The 20954-nt window shown below is 43.2% G+C and overlaps 1 protein-coding gene across 9 annotated transcripts in view; it reads right to left on the bottom strand.

The window, feature by feature from the left end:
* MEF2D (myocyte enhancer factor 2D) overlaps positions 1 to 20754 on the bottom strand; it is a 1898135-nt gene extending 1877381 nt beyond the window's left edge. For 5 of the 9 annotated variants that reach the window (XM_069607151.1, XM_069607150.1, XM_069607152.1 and 2 more), the window contains exon 1: positions 20534 to 20753. The gene's annotated coding sequence lies outside the window, so the exon portion shown is untranslated. Of the gene's footprint in view, positions 1 to 3139; positions 3283 to 20533 lie in introns of all 9 variants that reach the window. The other 4 variants (XM_069607155.1, XM_069607156.1, XM_069607149.1 and 1 more) reach the window with 3 other exon arrangements.
* Between the last annotated feature and the right edge of the window lie 200 nt (positions 20755 to 20954).

The following is a 20954-nucleotide window of genomic DNA, read 5'->3' as shown; positions in this document are numbered from 1 at the left end:
TTGTGATGTAGTGCGACGAATGAACTTCCGGGGCAACAGTGGTCTAGGGATGAATATCGGTTTCTAAACCATCAATCAGCCCCACACCTCTATTACACCAGAAGGGATCTGAACAGATTGGATAAAAAGTAAATTATAAACCTCCTTGTCCAATTTTGGTAACGTGGATGGAACGGCAGGCTTATCTTCGCAAGGTCTTGGATCATCGATTAATTGCAACATAGCGAAAAAAATATTATTACCCAATGATAAAAGTGTCTGTCCAGACAAGGTTGTATACAAATATCTACTACAGACAGTTCTAGCACACTACAAAATACAACCCACCTGTAAAAGTAAGACGGAGGACAACGTTTCACGATGGAAGGGGATGTACTCTGAATACTGACCGGAGGTTAGTCGGTAAAGCAATCAGTCTGAACTGTTCAAGGTTATTTGGTTTCAGCACCAAGGGAGCAAGGGGTCATAAATGTTAATAGGGGCCTTCGGAGAAGGAACAGGGGGACACAATGTACCGGGTGCTTGAGATGATCTTGATGCTCAACAGCATTGGGTCGGTTTCAGGATGTTTTGCAGCTCCTGCGACAGAGTTCAAGACGGGAGACAGCTGTTGGTATCAGGCGGCAGACAGTTTGACAAGCGAGGCTGGACGGACGGCTGCAGGCTAGCCTACACAGTGGCTCAGGGTCAAGAATCAGTGTCTCTGTGCTGGTTAGCGGGTTGGGAATGCTGATCGAGGAGTTTCGGATGGCTTTAGTGACTGCAGCGTGACAACAGTCAGTGGTGCAGCCGGTCGTGTTCAAGGGCTCGACTGTCTCAAAAATGCATACTGGTTGATGCTCCTTGTGGCACTCCTCCTAGCTTCTACCCAGGCTTGTGTCGTCCTTTAAGGCCAAAGGCCCAAAGCTGAGGAGAGTGTTTACAGGCAACGTCCTTGTCCTTTGTTCAGAGACTCTCAGGCAATTCCCACCTAGGAAGCTTGCTGGCAGAGCCTAGCAGGGTACAGGGTGTGCTGGCTTGGTACTGGTTCTGGAGCTGCTCGACGGGTCCTCTGAGTCCAGCATCTCCCTCTGTTCCCTGGGAGATGTTTAAGAGAGGGATCTTGCTTCCCTCTTGGAAATCCTGCCCTTCCTTTACTGGCGGCAGCTGTAAGGCAGACTGTACCTTCAGACAGGGTCCAAATGAGTCCTTCTTACTCCTTTTGAACTCGTTGGATGATCTGCTCAGTGAGGGGCCCAGCCGTCCTTTAAAACCAAATGGGCCCCAGTGATTGGTGTAGGCAAAGGCTACCTTAATGAACCAATCCTGGGTCCCCACCAACAATCTTGTGTTATGTGTGAGGTCATAACCAGAGCGCTTTGCAAAAGGAAAGGTAAGGGGTGACAACATGTACTAATAAATCCCACCCATCATCCTATCTGTTGTGGATCAAAGTATCTTGCTGGTTAATTGAGCGCTCTGTGACTCCTGATCAAAAGCGCAGATCTCCCTTGAAGTTTGTGGCGAGAACAAACTTTCTGCCTCCATCAAATCATAGACTTCTTTCCTCTGAAAGGGGGAGTCCCTGCAGGCTACTGTAAACAGTTGTCCAAGACATGACATTCACTGCACCTTCATACAGAAGGGTGGGAGCCAGGTTAAAGCTGACACATTGGGCGGAACAAAGACTGATATGCAGCGAGCATAGGAATGTGTGTGCAGATTAGCCCCACACGTTCTGAGATTGATCTCCCATCATTCATTTTAATTACAAAATGTTCAAAAAAAAGTCCAGGCGACCGCACACTCCCTGTGCGGAAGGTCCAATTCCTCACATGTAGTAGTGAGCTTTAACAAGGGGTGGACAAAAACGCACACCCAAACAAATAAAAATAAAAAACTGGGTTTAACCTGGACCATAACACATTTGCATTCATGCAGTTAGCTTAAAATTCATAATACGGGACTCAGATACACACTCCAGGAGCAGCAGATAACCCTTTACACATCACTTAAATCCATAAAGTATGAAAATAAAAATATGCTATTCTATACATAATTATCCAGATCGCTTAGCCCAAGCGCAATGCAACAAAATAGTGTACCTCTAAGGCAGATACACAGTCATGCTTGGACCCGGTGAGGCGGAGACAGCAAGTGAAAATGGAATATGTCACAAGATAGTCAAGTGGTGGAGTAGCGGATCACTGTCAGTGGGGGGCACTGACAAATGGTTTGAGTGGGGGAGTGGTTTTGAAGTGTGTGCAGTGCAAATGATGTTTCAGCAGGATCCCGAACCCAGAGAAAATTGTGGAGGGTGAGAACTAAATAAAGAGCGACCTGGCAGGGGCAGCCTAACTGAGCAACCCCTGTAAAGTCACCATTTTATTTTCCTGTCATTGGACCTCAAACCCATGTCCATCAGTGCACCCAAATAATATGCATCGATCATACAGGTAGCATGGTTTGTTCATGGTGGCAGGGAGACCTCAAGGCCGATCTTTATGCACTTGTTGTTGAAAAAAAATACATTTGCCACAGAAAGAAACATTTACTCATTCATAGCTCAAAAGCAGAGTGTGTACCAGTCCGTTTTCTACACTAGGTATGTCGAGCAATGATTCACCAATCTCAAAGATGGTGAATTTGATGGTATTTAGCACCCCTTTCAATTTATCTCAACGATTTCCAAAAAAGTCAGATTCAAGGACACAAAAAGAAATTATGCATACAAGTGCCTTGCCTCAACATCTCCACCAGAACTGTGCTGATTCAAGTATACCGACAGTACAGATGTGAAGGGGTTAAGTGGGATGTATAAATAATTTTGAAATTCAATTCTCAGCAGGTAGCTGAGAACAATATATATCCAATAAGATGCCAAGAGAAAATAATGTAAGCAGTGTCCAATTCCTATATGCTAATCTTATGCCACAGTGAAGCTGAAGGCTGGCTTCTTATTCCATTTTCAAGTGCAGCCATTATGTTGTACAATGGTATTCTTGGAAAACTCTTGTCAAGGACAACAGTTTCTTCCCAACAGCCAAGGGACATGCACAAGTCAATGTTACTTTGACATTTTAAATTGATAATGTTCCAGCATACTGTATATTGCCAGCGGTTCATTTTGTTTCAGGAATAGTGTTTCTTCCAAACTTACCATCTTTTCTATTCAAGACAATTGGGATGTTTGAAGAATATCAGGACAAGCCGCCTGTGGGATAGCCGTTACTGAAGTGCTAGAGAGATACTTATTTGGAATTTTGTATAAACCAATCTTGCGAGAGTGCCACTTCAATGTTCCTGGGGAAAGAAACATGATACAATAGGTAACACAAAGCAAGGTGGGGATACAAGTCGGAAAAACAAAACATAAAATGAGAGGAATGAGGGGTGTGGTTCAAGGCCCTCCAGAGAAAAAGTTACACACATACCTTAAAGATAGACATCACCTGTTAACCTCAATGTGCTGATAATGTTGGCTTAGGTGCTAGAGCAAGGGAAGGAGAAAAGGTTCATAGCACACGTTAAAAAGAAACAGTAAACCACATGCAGACTTTTACTTGCAAGTATTCTATTAGGATAGCCACAGTTTCAGGTTTATTTTAAATCGCTTGGGGTGGTTTTCTGTTTTTAGGTTAGGTGGGAGATTTATTTTCATTGTTTAGGACTAAGCACTGTCAGTGTTTTTCCTCCATGTGTAACTCTCCTGAAACAGGGTAGTGTTAGACTGTTGCTCCTTGGCTCACATATTTTACTTTTATTTATGCCAACTGTCATCCAGGGTGTTAATCTAATTAAAGAAACTAGTAAATAAGGAGGTTGGGTCAGTAATTTAGGAGGTGGACATTATTGGGGGGAGGAATACCTTTGCCTTTTAAGAATTTAATGTTTTACGGTTGAACTTTATGGTTTTGAGCGATTTGCCGAGGAGAGTAGCTCTCATTTATTTAGTAGACCACCTGTTTGAAGCTCTCATGGACTGATACTCACTTACTGTTTCATGGGGAACTTATAAGTGAATAAGGATATCCAAAAGTGTTCATTGTTATGGGTGGATGTTGAACTCCAGGTTGGTAATGGTCTGTAGGAAAATGTTGGGAGTTTGGACTTCATGATCGTTTTGGGCCATAGGTTTATGTTCATGGTTTTACTGGGTGTGGTTTGAATACTCAGCAACATTGCAGACTATTTTTGGAGAAAGGCTGAATTGGGACTAGGACAGTTGACTGCAATAACCCTATATGGGACGTTATTGTGGATTTAAAATTTACAGATAATATTTTCAAATGTCTATGGGTGGGTAGTGTCCCAGAGTAGCACTTATTATTTCTATGTAGGTGAAAACAACTTAGCCACCTCTTGTTATCCCCATTCATGGTGAGAAGTTATAGCCCATAAGAGGGATGGAATAAATGGCACTTGTGAAGTTGTCTTTGAAGCAGGTTTATGTGACACACACTTATGTTACATTTTTAAATGCATTGGTAAATATTCTTAGCATTTTTAATGGCAGATCTACAGTTGATCATTGTTAGGCAATATTGTATGCAGTACCCCGTGGGAGACTGCACCCGCCTTGTCCTCTTAGCAATAGTTAACCCAACCTTTGGTATGAGCATGTACTGCACAAGTCGGTAGAGTGACTGAGCAGCCAGGCTTATCTCAAGAGAGGTCAATGTGAGCTGTAGGGTTTTTACAAAGAGATTCACAGTGACAAGTATCCAAATAAACACTTGCACTCAAGGTTTCTTGATTAAACAGTCAGTTGATTAAGCCTTCTTTAGACGGAAGCAAATATATGTAACATCATGCCTATTTTTAAGGATGCTCTGTAAACCTGGGAGGGAGACAATATGACTGTCCATGGTATATGCCGCTTCATCCTTGCTTGGATGAGGTTCAGTGGAATCATGTTCACTGTAGCTTAGAAGTGCGTCAGATAATTTGGCTCCCTTGCTTGCAGATGGCATACTGGCTTGGTGGTGCAATCCGATCACTACCAATGTTTAATACTAGGTTACTTAATTGGATGTAGTCTCAATTCAGATTCATGTTATCTCTGAGATTAAAGAGGATGCTGTTAAGTGACTCTAGGGTGAAGCTTTTTATTTGCAACACAACGGTTCTGTGTTATGTGTGCTTGTGGTCAGCTTTTCTCTTTTGAGTGGATTTTAGTTTCCCAACAAAGATCTATTTTCATCATGGTTTCAAGGCTTAGATCTAAAAGGCTTTTCAGGGCCATCTGACCTTATTGGAGAGGATTAGTAAATAATGAAGGCAGGGGCAAACATGTAAAGCTGCAAACTACTAGGCAGGCCTAAAATGTCAAACGCCCCCTCAGTTCGCCACCAGCACACATAACATGTATTACTTTTCAAGAGTCAATCTTCGCTAGCGAATGGCTTGTGACAAATAGAAATATTGAGCCTAACTGTTGAATTGGCACAATCAATGGCTTCCTTGTGTTAGCCGTTGAGCATCCAGCACCCGAGACAAGATTACTCTCCAATTCGAGATTTAGCACAGGTTCTCTATGCACTCTAAAAAGTTAAGCTCTGCACAATGCAGGTGCGTTTTTGAAAGATTTAGTAGTGTGACGAAGTCATATCGCTGACCGTCTCATAGCCTCAGAAGGCAGAACTACCAGATCAACATCGCCAGAGCTTCGGTCTACCTGCCTGGAGGCAGTAAAGTGATTTCTGCAAAACCCCACAGACGTCTCCCTATCTAAGTGATCTGGTCACAGAGCTAGGAGACTCAATAGTGCAGAGTTACAACTTTGTGCTATGGTATACCCTATTCCTAGCTCTTAGATGCAGGTTGGAGAAGATTATACCAACCATAAAAAAGTTATGCGCTTAGGACAATACTTGTGCCATGCGAGACCCAAGTGTTCATCTACTATTAAATCCTGTGGATACTGACACAAACATGGTTGCTTATGGGGATTCAGCCTTTTATAGAGAACCAGGATTGGAGAGGCAAATCTCACAGTACCCATATGCTAGCAGGGGTACATGTGGCAAAAGAAACCTAGCATCTAGAGGAAAGCTACTTCCTATAGTAAGGCTGAGCTCGCAAACTAGGATCCTCAAGAGTGCTTGATAAATTTCAACCACAAGTCGAGGCCGGAAAGGGTGGCAGCAAGGAGAAAGCATGAAAGGTCTGGTTGATGGAGAGCTGAGGCAGCAAAATAAGAGCAGAAACAAGGCTCACTAAATCTACTCACCCTCTCGAGGAGATTGCATTGTACGCAACCTTGCTCACGAGTATAGGAATGCTTGAAACTTTTAGACCTTCACTGCAAACAAGCTTTGTTTGCAGTAAATGGCAAATAAACATGTCACCGTGCATGGCTGGCCCTGGGCGATAGCACTGCACCAAATATGACGTGCACTTATGGCGACATGTACCATTATACATACAGAAGGCCTTTGTACATTTTTGTGTCACCCGTCACCACGGGGCAAGTGGATTTCCCCTTAGGTAGAATATGTAAACTAAGGTACTCACCCTGCAAGTCTAGCAGGATTTTAAGAATGTGTAAGCCCTGAGAAGAAGGAGGCTGCACTCCCGCCTGATAACGTGAGCGGAAGATAGAGGGGCAGCGCACTGGTCTTGGAAGCAACACCACGCAGATCAAAAGAGGTTTGAATCCCCATCCGCACTTAGAAAACAAACTCATGTATGGTATTAGGCGAGTTATAAAAAAAACCAATAAATACATATCAAAATGGCATTGGGGCCCTTTATTAGCTCAGGAAGCCACAGACCCATCAAGGGAGTGGCACAAAGAGGGCATGAGCAATCCAGCCAATGTGAAAAAACCAAGGAGCCTGGAAAATACTGAAATCAATAAAAAAGGAGAGGAAGTACAAGGGCCTATAAAAGGTCATGCAGAATAGGAGCGATCTTTCATTGGCATTACTCTGCTGGGACTACTGATCCAAACAGAGGTATGTGGATGGAAGCCAGGGGCATGCTCCTACATGTCCCTTGTTTCCTATAGGCAGAGTATTTACCCGTTTTAGGACACACGCAAAAAATACATGTTATTACTTATAGAGCTGGGTTAGTTGCCTCTGTCGCCGTTCATGATGCTTTTGCTAATCTACTGTCCATGGTTAAGTCGTCATCTCCAAGTCACCCTTTAACTGCAGTAGCTCTTCCTCCCCAAACAGCCAACTCAACTGCACCTGTGCAATCACCGTTCTCTCACTGCCCCATCTCATTTATTTTTTCAGATTTTAATTCAGAGTGGATGAGAAAGAGTAAGAGAAAAAAAATAGGTCTTTCAAGTATAGTGATACATGTTGAGGGTTCTAGCTACCAGGAAAAGGACCACCAATGCGGAAGCATGGAATGCCTGGGTTGGTGCCTCTAGGGATAACACCACCAAACTCTTCTGGGAAATTAAACAGCATAGTCCCCTATACAAAAATAATGTAGATATCCATGTCAGCAATGCGCCCGACATTGGAGCATTTCTCTGCATTAGTTCTTGCCAGAGGGCAGGGGCGATTGTGGGCCGTCCAGGGAGTCTAGCAACTAGTGGCAACAAGACTAGTATTGCTTTCTCGGTGGACGAGATCAAGATAGCCATAGGTAGCCAATGCTGTAACCGAGCCCCGGGCACAGAACATTTCCCGGCAGACTTGTTTATCATGGCTCTTCAAATGTCACTGGAGTTTTGTAGGTGAAGCATAACATACATTGCTTTCGGTCAACCCGCACATCAGGTTTTGTTTTCCTGAAATATTTCTGTGAACAGGGATACATTTTTTTTTTTCACTTTTCAAAAACCATTTTATTTGCACACATCAGTGCAGGCCGTTTTTGTTTTCAATGTGTAAAAATCCTGTTCGACATGCGACAGGGATCTTTGATTCAGCCTTCTTTTGTAAATTAAAATGCTGCTTATCCATTGTTAATGGCAGGTAGGCCCCTTTCCACGCGGCTCTTTAATTTTACTTGAAAACCAAAACAAAGGCCAAGCCATTTCGTTTTAGTATTTAAAATCTTGTCATTCATGTAAAAGGGACTTCTGGTTGGGGCCTTCAAATGCACCCCACACTGGATTGCTTTCAGAGCGCTCATTTTAGACTACTTCGAAGAGGGAATTGGAACCATCCAGTTAGGAAATTACCAGGGCTTTGGAAAATGTTCTGAAACTTGGTGCAGGAGTAAGGGCTTGAATTTATAGAGGAACACAAGCTTGTACCATTCTGTTTAGGTTTTCGGAGTGATCTGTGTATTGAATGCGTTATCATGGTTAATGGTAAAGCAGAGACTTTTTGCACTGGATGGGAGTGGAGATACGAATCCGCCGAGCTTCAGGTCAGTCAGCCAATTCTTGACTTGTGCATGCTTGGTAGGATTTCAATCTATCAGGCTGAGATTCAGGTAGGCCCTTGACATGCAGTGGTGCTATTTATATATCTGCCCATTTTAGGCCTTTAAGACTAAAATGGTGAAGTCTTCCTTTGCCACACTAAGAATTCTCAATTTGTCATGCCCCTAATACGTCATACCACACTTAGCTGCTATTTGTATCATCTATTGGTACTACAGCAGATCTTTAAAAATAGGGCTGCTGGGTTTGGCTAGTAGTTGAAAGAGGTAAAAAACTAAAAGATAGCTTTGCTGTTGTGTTGATGTGTGCAGTTCTATCGTACTCCCTGTGAATATGTTTCAAGGTGATTGGTGTGGGGACTACTTGTGGCACCTCTATCCAGGGGGAGTTTTTCTTGCTACTGATTTGAAATAGCACTGGTCTAAAGGTTGATATAGATGTTGCTTGGAGAGATGTATTTTTCAGGGGTTTGATTTCTGTTTCGGGGGTTATCCACTGCCATGTGTGGGTGTGGTTTAGTTCATAGGTGGACTGGAGCATGTTAGCGCAGATAGTGGTCGATGGGCTATTGTAGCATCCATCCACTATGGCCGTACAGACATCCTGGAAATCTAGTAATATAAAATTGTGAGAATAGTAATGTAATTGTGAGAAGACGATCAGGTCCAGTGGAATAGACCGGTGTTCTTAGATTGCATGTAGTGCCTTGTTCTAAATCAAGTTAGAGAAAGAGGAAACAACATATGGAAGCAGGCTGCAGCGGGTACCAAGCCAACAGTGAAATTGCTCCTGTTAAATATACCAACAGTGGTACACCAGCCAACAAAATCACTCGGCAAAATAACACCGACACACAGGGGTTAAGGAGGGGAGAGGGGTAAATTTGTGTGAACGCAATCACAGTTGGACACCTACATGCAGAATTGCAGTGGGAGACATGGGGTAAAAATCGGTGGGAAGCTCAGGAGCAGAGCAGAAACACAATTGGACACCTGGGCTGCAGTCTAGTAGATGAAAGAAAGTAGAACGGTGAGCAAGCTAGTGAGGGGCACAAACAATAAACAAGCCACAAATAGCAAGGCATAAAATGGCAGTGCAAGAAATACAAAAAGCATAAGCAGGCATAACAAGGCTCTACAAATGGCATCAACAGACCGCTCCAATTTCCGTTCGTTACTTTGCCACTTGCAAGGTCACCCTCTCTCTCACTTTCTCCTCCCCACCCTACCCCCACCCCACCCCGCTGCACCCCTCTCAGGATACCAAGGGTAATAGGAGTGGAGATAGGACAAAGTTGAGGCAGGAATGCCCATTCATAGCCGCGCCGTAGCAAGCATTTGTCATTTTAACAGTTACACAACATCACAATTAGCACCCCCGGTTGGTGCATCAGCTACCAAGGTTACTCGAAATATTGAAAACTAGGACTGAATTTTCCTTCTTTGTTGCTTCCAGGCTAGGCAGGTCCTTTCTCAGTCTTGATTGCATTTATGCAATTAAGACTGAAATGGAACAAGAGCCGCAAAGAAAACATAGGTTTTCTTGTTTACATGAGCAACTGCATTTTTCTCATAGCAATAATACTCAGCAGGCCGGGCTATCCTGGCTGGCATCACCAATGCACTATTCTTGCCAAGAGCCTGCACCCTCACTCGGCCCCTATTTTGGTCCGGCAGTGCATTAATGGACAAAAGGGTCCACTGTAACAGCAATAACAAACAACTGCATTAAGTAGTCCAAGCCAGCTAAGGGAGAGATAATTTGTTTTTTCAAGCAAACATTTTATTAGGCATTTCAAATTGAGTTTACAGTGATATATGAGCATTTTAAGCACCATAAATCATAGCACAAGTTCAACAAAAGGCATTTCCTTCTGCAGGGATCGTTAGTGGGGCATTGCTCCATCCCTCCACTCAGAGGGCCTCGAGTGTGGACTGCTCATTCCTTTTAGTCTACACTGCCTTGGAGCCAGGGTGTTAGTGGGGGCCTTCTGGTAATTCCCAGATATCTTTGAGTAGTGCATAAAATGTGCCAATGTCTTCAGGAAAGTGTTCAAGTTCCCTGAGCGGATCACATTTATTTTCTCCGCTACTACAGTTTCCCAACATTTTGACCACCATAAAGGTATTGAGGGGCCCTCTGTATTCTTCCATAGCCTGGCCATTGCGATTTTGGCAGCTGTTAGGAGGTGAGTGCAACCTCCTATCTGCCCCGAGAGTGGGAATTCACCTCCCCCAGTTTCTCCCAAAAGTATTATTCCAGGATCCCATGGGATGGTCAATCCATTGATTGCTTTGATTTGATCCAGCATCCCCCCTGCAGTATACCTCCGCTTTTGGACAGGTCCACAGTAAATGGAACAGGGTACCCCCAGTTGCACATCCTCTCCAGCAGCCCGAAGGAATGTCTGGGATGGTTTTGTTTAGTTGTTCTGGGGTAAGGTAGTTATCTATAGCAGACTTTATATCCCCCCCTTCTCCGTTTGTGATGCATTGGGTGCTTTTATGTAATCTGGCCCAGATCTTACCCCAATCTTCTATGTCTATTGTACAGCCCAAGTCCCTCTCCCAATTGAGCAAGTACTTTCTCTTTTGGTAAGTGTGTTTTGTCCATTAGGCGGTATAGCGTAGAAATTTTCCCCCTTGGAGTTGCCGATATTAGGGTCAATTCCAATGCCGTCAGGTACCTCGCTCCCTTTTCACCGACTATTTTCTGTGAGATCCAATGTCATAGTTGAGAGTAGTGGAGCCATTCTGTCTCTGCTACATTACATTTTTCGAACATTATAGGGGAGCCCTCTTCTAGGAAATCTGATATCTTCTGCAAGCCTCCCACCGTCCATGTTGTGAAACTTTGTGGGCGAATTCCTGGTGTAAATTCCAAGTTGTTAGATAACTGTATTTTTATTATGCTTCATGATTGAACAGATTTTTTTTTTCCTGATGTGGAAACGTTTTCTTGCTTTCTATGAATGTTGTTGCAGTGCTTAGGTCTCTTAATAGATTGGAAATCTAAGTATTTGGGATCCATGCAACCTTATGCTTTGAATTCAAGACACCATTCATGTCGCACAATCTTTCAATCATTGAAAAGACTATTCGTTTTTTTTAAAAAAAGAATTGAAATGCCTTATGGAGGCGATCTCTATTAACATCACATTAGTTCAAGATGGGAGGAGGACGTTCTTTATTGAATGCCTGTTGCAAATTGACATCGCTGTGGGACAAAGAGTTGCTTAGCGTCAAAGATTATACCAACTTTTTTGTTGTTGTCTTGCAGTATTCTAGGTTTGTCTAAGGTATGGGTAGATCATTTGGGATTGAGTCCCAGTGATCAAAACCGCAGATCTGGTGCCAATTAGGAAGAGACAGTTGTCTAACTTCAAGTTGCGATGCAAGGAGTTGCTTATGTGTTGCCCATTAGATGAAATCCTCGAGACGATCCTGCTCAGGGGAAACACTTAAGAGGAGTCCAGAAGGGCCCCTTAACTCATCTTGCAACCCATTAAATTAAGTGAAGTCATAAGCTTGAGCGTAAGGCCCTTTGGATAACGTGCATGCAACGGATGGGGATGCAGAATAACTGACACCAAATAATCTAACCAACTCAGGAAGATAGCAAAGGTTGCTGTTTTATGAACAATTATCTAAAACATGGAGTTACAATGGATCTACGGACGTTCGTTCGCGCTATCGATTAATTTCACATAAAAACACATTTATATACTAAAAATGTCATACTACATGGCAAATGAGAAAAACCTATGAGGGGTTGAAATAGGCTAGGGGGAACATCTAAGTATACTTTCTTATATACGGCCCTCTATAATTGGTTGGCATGCTCGTGCCATGTCTGGAACATTCGATTCACTTAGCAGCACGTAAACTCATTCCCAGGTGCTAGGAGGTGGACTTGACATTACCTCCCCACCAAATTAGCCCAACATCTGTCATCATTTTGCACCATTAAAGGGGCTGATTCATGGAATTTGTGCGCCGAAAAACAGGAATTTGTGCGCCATTCTGCCTGCAAATCCCTGTTTTTTTGGCACACAAATTCCATGAATCAGTCCCTAAATGTCTTAAATGAATAAAACTTGACACGCTTGGTGTTCTTGCTTTCCACCTTAACAAGGGAGGATTCAGCTTCACACGTTCACTGCCTTTGAGAATAGATAACCGGCCTTGGTTTGCTTCAGCTTTGGTACCAGACCAGATAGCCTCGCCATTCGTATCCATGATCCCAGCTAATTCTTTGCTGCAACACAGTTCTCGGCCTTTCCTCTCAATGGGTCCGGGCTTACTAAATTCATGACACTGATGTCCACCTTCTAAACAATGGCGGCTTTGCCTGCAGTATATTCACTACATATAGCCAACTTCTATGATAACTTACTCTACTTGCGTAACAGCATCTGTACAGTTATTGCACGGCTTGCATTTTCCGCAGTGCGTCATACACTTGCACTCTTCTTTTCACATATGAAAGTTCACTCGATTCTTTACTTTGTCATCCGTTTCTATAAGGTCCATGCATTCTCTTCAGTCAGTATTCTCAGTGCGTCACGCTCGTCTTTTGTGACGTCACTAGCTCCTCTTTCGCTCTTTTTCATATTCCTTCGGGGAGTTCCTCCCTCAGATTGTCGTATCTTCGGGAATACATTTGGTAGGGCTTTCTCAGAGGGTACCTTCTTTTGAATATTCTCTGGGGTATGGTCACAACTGCTGGTGTCAAGCATGGCACAATCTCAGGCTTCCAACATACAGGAGTTAGGGGGTGGGACTTCCTGCAGAGGTATGAAACACTTGTGTATAGGTGGGTTATAAATGCCATATATCATGCAACTGCTCCTCTACAAGCTCAACCTCCATAACGGGAATACTGCTTCTCTTAAACAAGGGAGTTATTAGGCAGTGTGTACCGCACCATGCTGCCTGGCACCTCATTTTGGGGTAAGTAAGGGCATCACAAGATTACTTTCCGTCTCACAAATTCATGGAGGCCCTTGGGGCCCCTAAAAATGGAAGGGCGTCAGCACACCAACCGAGTATGGTGGGGTAGACTTCCACTGTTAGTGTGTGCATCATTATATTAATTTAAGAATTGTGTTTTGACAATGGAACTGCTAGAGTTGTGTCTCATTACGGAAAGGGTGATATGAAAGGCCCATGGTAACATTATTGGCAATAAATAATTGGCCCCGTCTCTAGCTCTGAAATGTAAACTCTTTATGGATATCAGATTTTTTTTTTTTTGCTGCCAGTTAATTGCTTCCCCAGTATAAGAAAATATCCCACCCCTTTAACTCCCCGGAATATTTTAAATGTAAACGTTGCAAAATATTTGCCCCACCAACTGTATTCGGATTACCCACAGTAGTGAAACCGGTGATAACTCCATACAGCTGGAAAGCTGCAAAGCGTACATCCTGGCGGAAAAGGTTCTTTGCAAAGAATAACTTAACTGGGCAGGGCAGCATGTCTTATATAAAATCTATATAATAAAATGCATTTATCATTTTTAAGTTTTGTCAAAGACAGAGGCATCAAATTCGACAAAATGTTTACCTGAGCAAACCTGGGCAAACCAGCAACTGCAGTTTATCAAGGAACAGGTCTACAATGATGATCCCAGCAATACACAGCAAACACAGATACACGTGGATGCCAGAGCCTATTGCTTTGATTGTGTATCTCACATTTAAAACACCCGAGATAAGAAAGAGGATGGCAATGTGTACAGCTGGAAAGGTAACCTAAATTTAAGGCCTAATAATGACATATGTAGAGATACGCTAGGCAATTGGTGGCAGATCCATCCACATTTACAACACACAAACACTTTAAAGTTAGTTCTCATGATTGAACAGGGACTGCAAAGCCTTGTCAAACATGGTTGCATGATTGGCGATAAAAAAAATAGGGTCCCCTCTCTCTTGTGGAGAACAAAGATATAAATAAATGCTGGATGAACAGGCACTGAAAGTAGCTTCCAAGTATCGAGCATCATGAAGTAATCTGGAGCTACCTTTGCAAAATGAGGGGCTAGTAAATAGCAGCTGCTAATCTAACATCCACATTAGATGGAAGCTACACCTTTTGTCCATTATAAATTGCCCATTATGCCTTTGCTGCTTTCTAGATTTATCTAAATGGCCCTTGTAGACAATTCCAAACTCAAAGAGTTCATGTTGGTTTTATATGGCTTTGTCAATCCGTGTGTACGTGTTAAATTTGGTCGACATATTGGGTAGTGACCCCCCCCCCATTAATGGGGTGGAGCATTGCCCCTTCTTAGACCCTGCCCTGACCCCCCACACCCAGATACACATTTTGTTTTTATAATTGAACTACCAAACATACCACACAAAACAGGAGTTGACAAAACCACCAGTTACAGTTAAGCTAGTGCCAAGTGGCTTCAAGCTCCCAGCACATTTTAAGACCTGGGTTACCTCAAGGTTTGGCCCATTCACTGATCCACTTGAGCCTTTATAATGGTCCTGTGGAGTAGATCTCGAAATCACTCAGAACTGGCTTTCATTTCTGTGCTAATGACACTTAGATCCACTTTAAGTTGGTGGAAGATTGCTGCGAGGAAGACCCCCACCTGGCCCATTACCTGTGGGAAATTCTGCACGTAAACTACATTTGCCCTGATGGAAATAAATGCTCAGATATCCTGCGCCCAGGAATCACCTAAGCATTGGTCTTATGGTAAAGGCCCTAACAAAACGGCAAAGCATTCAAAACCACACAGCTCGACTTATCTTTGGCTTGACAGAAAAAAGATAATACATGCTAAAAGCCCTTTATTGGCTGCTGATTAAGGAATCATCTCAAATTAGGACGCCATCGCTGACCGGCAAGTTACTCAACAATCACTCTACAGGAGATCTCTCTAAGATCAGCCTAAAGGATGCCATAGATTAACCAGACAGAACAATACTGCCTCCAGAGCTCTGGTTCTCTCTGGGCTGGATTATTACAACAGCCTCTATCCTAATAAGCCTGATTCTACTCTCTGCCCTGATCCAGAACGGGATTGCAAGACTTGTCCTTGGCCTCAAGACTAGGGATCGCATCAGACCAGGGACTGAAATCTCTGCAATGGCTCCCAGTGGCTGCAAGGATTAAGTTCAAAACCTTCTGCATTGTCCACAAGGCCTGCTGGGGCCTCAATACCTTCAACTCTCTCTTCCTAAATATCTTCCTTCTCGAGCCCTTCGCTCATGCGCCTCCAACTCCCTCAGGGTCAGTCGCTTCTCCAAGCAACAAGTTGGTGGTATATCTCTTTCTTTGGCCAGGGCCTCCCTCTAGAACAGCCTCCCTGCCCTCCCTGAAACTTCAAGAGAACCATCTCTGGTTCCGGAAGCACCTTAAAACCTTCCTCTTTGCTTCTGCTTTCTCTCCTTCTCTCCCCTGCTGAACTCCTGGCTGAATCTGAAACTGCACTGGTCACCTAGCCAGGCACACTTGCACTGCCTGCCTGGAAACCCCCACACTTGGGACTGTTTTTTCTGTATCCCTACAGTCCCCTACTAGCACTTAACACCCGATGTCAGCACTTACCCTTGCACTTGCCACCAGCTGGCCACACTTTTTTACTTACTGTTTTTAATTATTCTATCTATTTTATACTGTTGATCCCATGTACTTCCCTTATCCCCCCCGCACTTTTCCCCTTCCCCCTTCTGGTGCACTTGCGCGATCTCAAGGTCACCCCTAGTAAGAACGTTGTCTGCGTCTTCCCTCTGTTCCCCCTCCCTTGTCTCGTCGTGCCTTGAAACACTTGTGTATAAGCGCCTTATAAATGCCATATCATATCCTTTACATTTATGTGACCAGGAGGAGGTAATTTGATGGGTCCTCTTCAATTTGAGGGCTCTTTACTTTGGAAATGCCTCCTGTCCTGGTATCATACAATTAATTAACTGAACATTTTGATATATATATATATATATATATGATAGGGATGGGTACAGTCTATAATGAATGTAGGGGGGCTGCAGAGGTCTGCCCCGCATATATACATGCGGTGAAAAGGATGTAAAAATGAAATGTTAAAAAAATACATTTTCGGTTGCCTCAGTAATCACATAGAACTTCCTGTCCCACATTCAATAATAACCAACGTCAAATTAAGCAGAGGCCTCATGACTCATTTCTGAATGTTTGGGTTGGGCAGTACCAGGTCTTCTCTCCCAAACACCTAGGTGCAGGTTCTCTCTTGTTCTGTCAATTTCTCGATTTCCCTTTGTTGATGATAATAAGCCCAAGATCAGTGCAATATGAGCTATTTTCTCTCTCCAAGCGCTTCATCTTCTGTGTATTTTCTTCAGGGATGGCCCTGAATAGAAGTCTGCAGCCAGGGCTCGTTTTTTAAAATGCATTGCCCTGGCTGCAACCAGGCACCCTCTGATGGATCCCCTTCCTTAATGCTCAGAGCCTGTGACCAGAGAGTTTAAAGTGCTCTACAGACCACAATAAAGAAATGTTGTGCAATGGGAATTTCAGCATCAGATACAGTCCCAATTAGTGACGAAAGAATAGTCAGAAGAGAAACTGTAGCATAGGGGGCATACGCAAACATTATTTTGTACACCTTCGAGAATCCAGCTTGTATCACATGCACCAAACGCGCATATGCTCAACGTGCCAATTAAGATGGCCACCAAATGTGTACAAACACGAGTTTGGAAGCATACACCACAACACTCTCACAAATCGTATAGACCTAAGGTTATTCTCAAACACATAGCACAAGCAGGTAACCGTCGGAAGTGCGGAGCATAGGTTGAGTTAGTCTGATTGAAGGAATATGGCTGCAGTATTGTTAAATGGACCCAATCTAATGTAAACGAGTGTCAGCGTCACCAAATTAACATTCCGGAGTTTGTCCTGGGGCATAACGTATAGTGACGCCTGGGCAGATAAGCCACCAAACTTCCAGGGTTGCGTGAACCCTCTTGAGCAAGTCAAACATTACATACTAAGTTGCAATTCTCCAAATCTATCTTGGAAGCACAACCCAGCTATCACATACTCCTAGCCTGTGCAGTACTATAGCCCACCTAACAGTACTGTCATTACATGTACTATCACAAAACATTCTTCCTCCTATACATTCCTCCCTCCCTGCATGTGTAGATTCTATTTCCATTTCCACATGCTCTTATCTTCCCCTCACTCATTTTCTTAAGTGGCACAGTACGTCACTACTAGGACAAACGTTTGCGCAGTATAAAAGTATATTGACACAACGGCCAGTGTTTTGATAAACTGCAGTATTAGTAGAGAGTGTTGGTCGCTAGGACATTTTTTAAGTGTACCGGGCATCACTCACAATGCCAATCTGTACATCTATTTATCTCGAATAGATGATGTACAAGTGCAACATAGTTGCACCCCACTTTACACAGGGATCATTTTTTCCAAGCATGAAAGTTCATCAATTTGCAATTAAACTGACCCAACAACAGCCAGACACACCTGACAAATTTGGCTAAGTGTCCCAATGGTGTCAAGCATGAAGTGATTGTTGAAAAATAAATCTAACAGAGTTCCAGAGAGGGTAACATAAAAAACACATTGTTTAGCCCATCATATATTGACATTGTCTGCTTTGATTTGACACACACCTAGACCTGAACAAGTTGTGCATGTTGAACAAATTTCGAAAGATCAATATCGACAAGCTCGAGATAAATATAACGTTAAGAAAAACAAAAAAATATATATACACACACACACACACGCATCTGCAGCTCCCAACACTCACCACTTTATTCAGTCATGAGTAGTATTAGATGTATTTTAGTGTATTGTTTAATAGGTTAAAACCTCTCGTTGGCATTACCAGCACGTGTAGGCTTTTTATATTAATCTTAGTTTTAACCTGTATATTTTATAAACACAGGTACACATCCATGCAAATTACATAAGATTCCAGTGACACATATGCAATGTATACATCTCTACTGAGGCGATCTAGAAAACACACGTACAAAGCAATTTCTTCCTAACAATAACAAGAGCACGTTTTAACCCCTAGTGCCAAGGACGAGTATGCTCGCCCTATTTGCATAGAATTCCATAGATCTCAGCATTTAAGACATTGCATTTTTTATTATAAATTGTACTTCAATTTACTGGGCAGATGTATGCATGTATGGTGTTGCCAATGGGGTCTTCAATTTCAGATTTAGTCTTACAGGTTTTCCAAACATTTCCTCTTGTTCGAAAAAGAAAACAAATCTACCCATATTTAGAAAACACATGTAGTGAAAAAAATACAAAATAACTAAGAAAAACTAAAAATAAAACAAGAGATAGACACCCTGATTAAAAGTACAAATTGTTTTAATTACTTTTTTTGCCAAGAAAACCCATCCAGTCACCGCATCTTCATCAATCCAAACTTGTCAAGAAGATAAAATTGAGCAATAACCACCACGGAGTCCCTTAAGCAGGAACCACTGTAAAAAGTGACATAACTGAGCATTCTGAAGGAGAGAAAAAAATGTGTTTCCTGAGCGTTACTATCTAGGTAAACATTCATGATGTAACCACATGACTATGACCCGGCTAGGCAGCAGCATGTGCCGGAGTAGCTGGTAAGGTGCAGAGAAGTCAGCAATGTACCTTGTCAGGAAGGCCACCAGCGCACTATTATCCACCCAGTCTCCACATAACACCACAACCAACACATGCTAGCCCCAGCCCCTTCACAAAAAACAAGGCCGCTCACGTCCACCAATCTTAATTGCCAGTGGCAAACGGGGACGGCCTATCGGATCATGAGCCGATTTAAACCTGACAATCAAAAGAATGCATGCAGTTTGGGGTAGGTAGAGCGCAATATGTATTTGCTGACCCCTCTCGTTTCCTTGATGTAAAGAACCAGGTTCTCCACCCCCAAACCTTCATCTGATTTTAAAAGAAACTGATCTTGTGGAAATTATTCAGCTTTCCATCAAACGGTCAACACCACCTATCGCCCTCAGACCCCATAAAAAAAAAAAGTTAGAACAAGGGCCTATTTAGCTACTGTCAAACAATAATATAATATTAAGGCAAACTTATATTTTTCAAAGCCAGTGGTGAAACTTCTCATAGAACCCCTTTCAACTCACCTGCGCACTCCACTCCCACCTTTCCCCATACAAAAAAGAAAGGGCACACGATTATTTTCCACTGGAATGGATAATGTAGTGTCCCATCACGTCTGTCCTTGCAAAGCAGCAACTGCCTTTAAGCCATCCATCATGTAAAGACAAGATGTACCAATATCCATCATGCACTAAGTTTAACTCTCAAACTATTAACACAGAAAAGAGAGTAGGACTGTTTCAAAATCTCAAACACGAGTTTCCATTATACTTCTTTTAAAAAGTTCACAGACAATAAAAAGTGAACTAGTACACCACCGTGCTTCCCCTCCACAATAATATTTAATAGTAAGGGCGTTGTTGACATTTCTGGCCACGTTGAAGAAGCACACATTCTTCAAATAAGAATTTCATGATCGTGCTGTAGCAAACGCAAACCATCAAAGTAAGATTAATTGTCGTGATTTTCTGTCTTGTGATGCAATATCACCATGTAGCCAATAACTCATTTCAAGTGCTGAAGAGACAATACCGCAACACAATTTCAAACAATACAGATGGTGGCAAAGTGGGTGGGTGGGATCAGTGGTCTTCCACTTACAGTTTAATTGTCTCTGCTACAACAGTCTTATGTTCGCATAGATCTGACGTAGCACTCACTAAAATAACTCGAGCTCGGCAGAGAATGCGGCCCTTCACAATATTATTTTGTTATGCTTAGTACACCGTATGTTTGTATTGGATGTCGGCTCACACAACGTCAGTAACTCACCAGAACATAATTGCAATCACTGTTGCGAGGTGGCATATTGTCAAGGAACCCCAAGTTTGATTTTCAGATTGCTCGCCTGTCTATGAAAATATGACTTTTATTTACGTGGGTAGTGGGGGGAGGGAGGGGCAGCAATGTTGTCATTCCGTATATTCTGCTGCCATACGAATAGCCTCCCAGACAGGGTTAAAGGCCGCATTATTAATAAACGACCTGAAAATGGAACACAGTGCCCGAAAAAAATACAAAATAAACAATGCCTCCTCCTTCCACCTCCCCCGCCAAAGTCACTCCCCCAGGGCCCAGTAACACTTACCAGCTGCTTCTGCTACCCCGGGCCCCCGCTCCAGGCCCTTCCAGGACGTCGTATCTTTTTTGCTGCTCCTCCCCGTTGCCACTTCGTCCCCCCTAATCACAGATAGGCTCCCCCATCGTTGACATCCCTTCCTCCTTCTGGTTTCAGAGGTAACTATTACAGCCACTGGAAAAGCTACAACGTAACCAGCCAGCGCACCCTAGCATCCAGTCTGACAGGCAGGCAAGCAGGCCAATCTGGAAAGGGAATAGCAGATGGGCTGTGGTTTCTCTTGAGTCTGCCCTTCTGCTGGCTGACAGGCGAAGAGCTTGACCAATCGTAGCAGAAAACACAGACGAGGAGGCGGGTTTTCCGCCTGCTGCCAGGCTTGTATGAGTCGTGTTACTGTGGATCACTCCGCCTGGGACTGTCAGCTCCTTGG

This window comes from Ambystoma mexicanum, chromosome 1p (genome assembly GCF_040938575.1).
Source record: "Ambystoma mexicanum isolate Mex_15411 chromosome 1p, UKY_AmexF1_1, whole genome shotgun sequence".
NCBI lineage: Eukaryota > Metazoa > Chordata > Amphibia > Caudata > Ambystomatidae > Ambystoma > Ambystoma mexicanum.
Note: the sequence above shows the minus strand (reverse complement) of the source record. Positions and strands in the feature narration are given on the sequence as shown.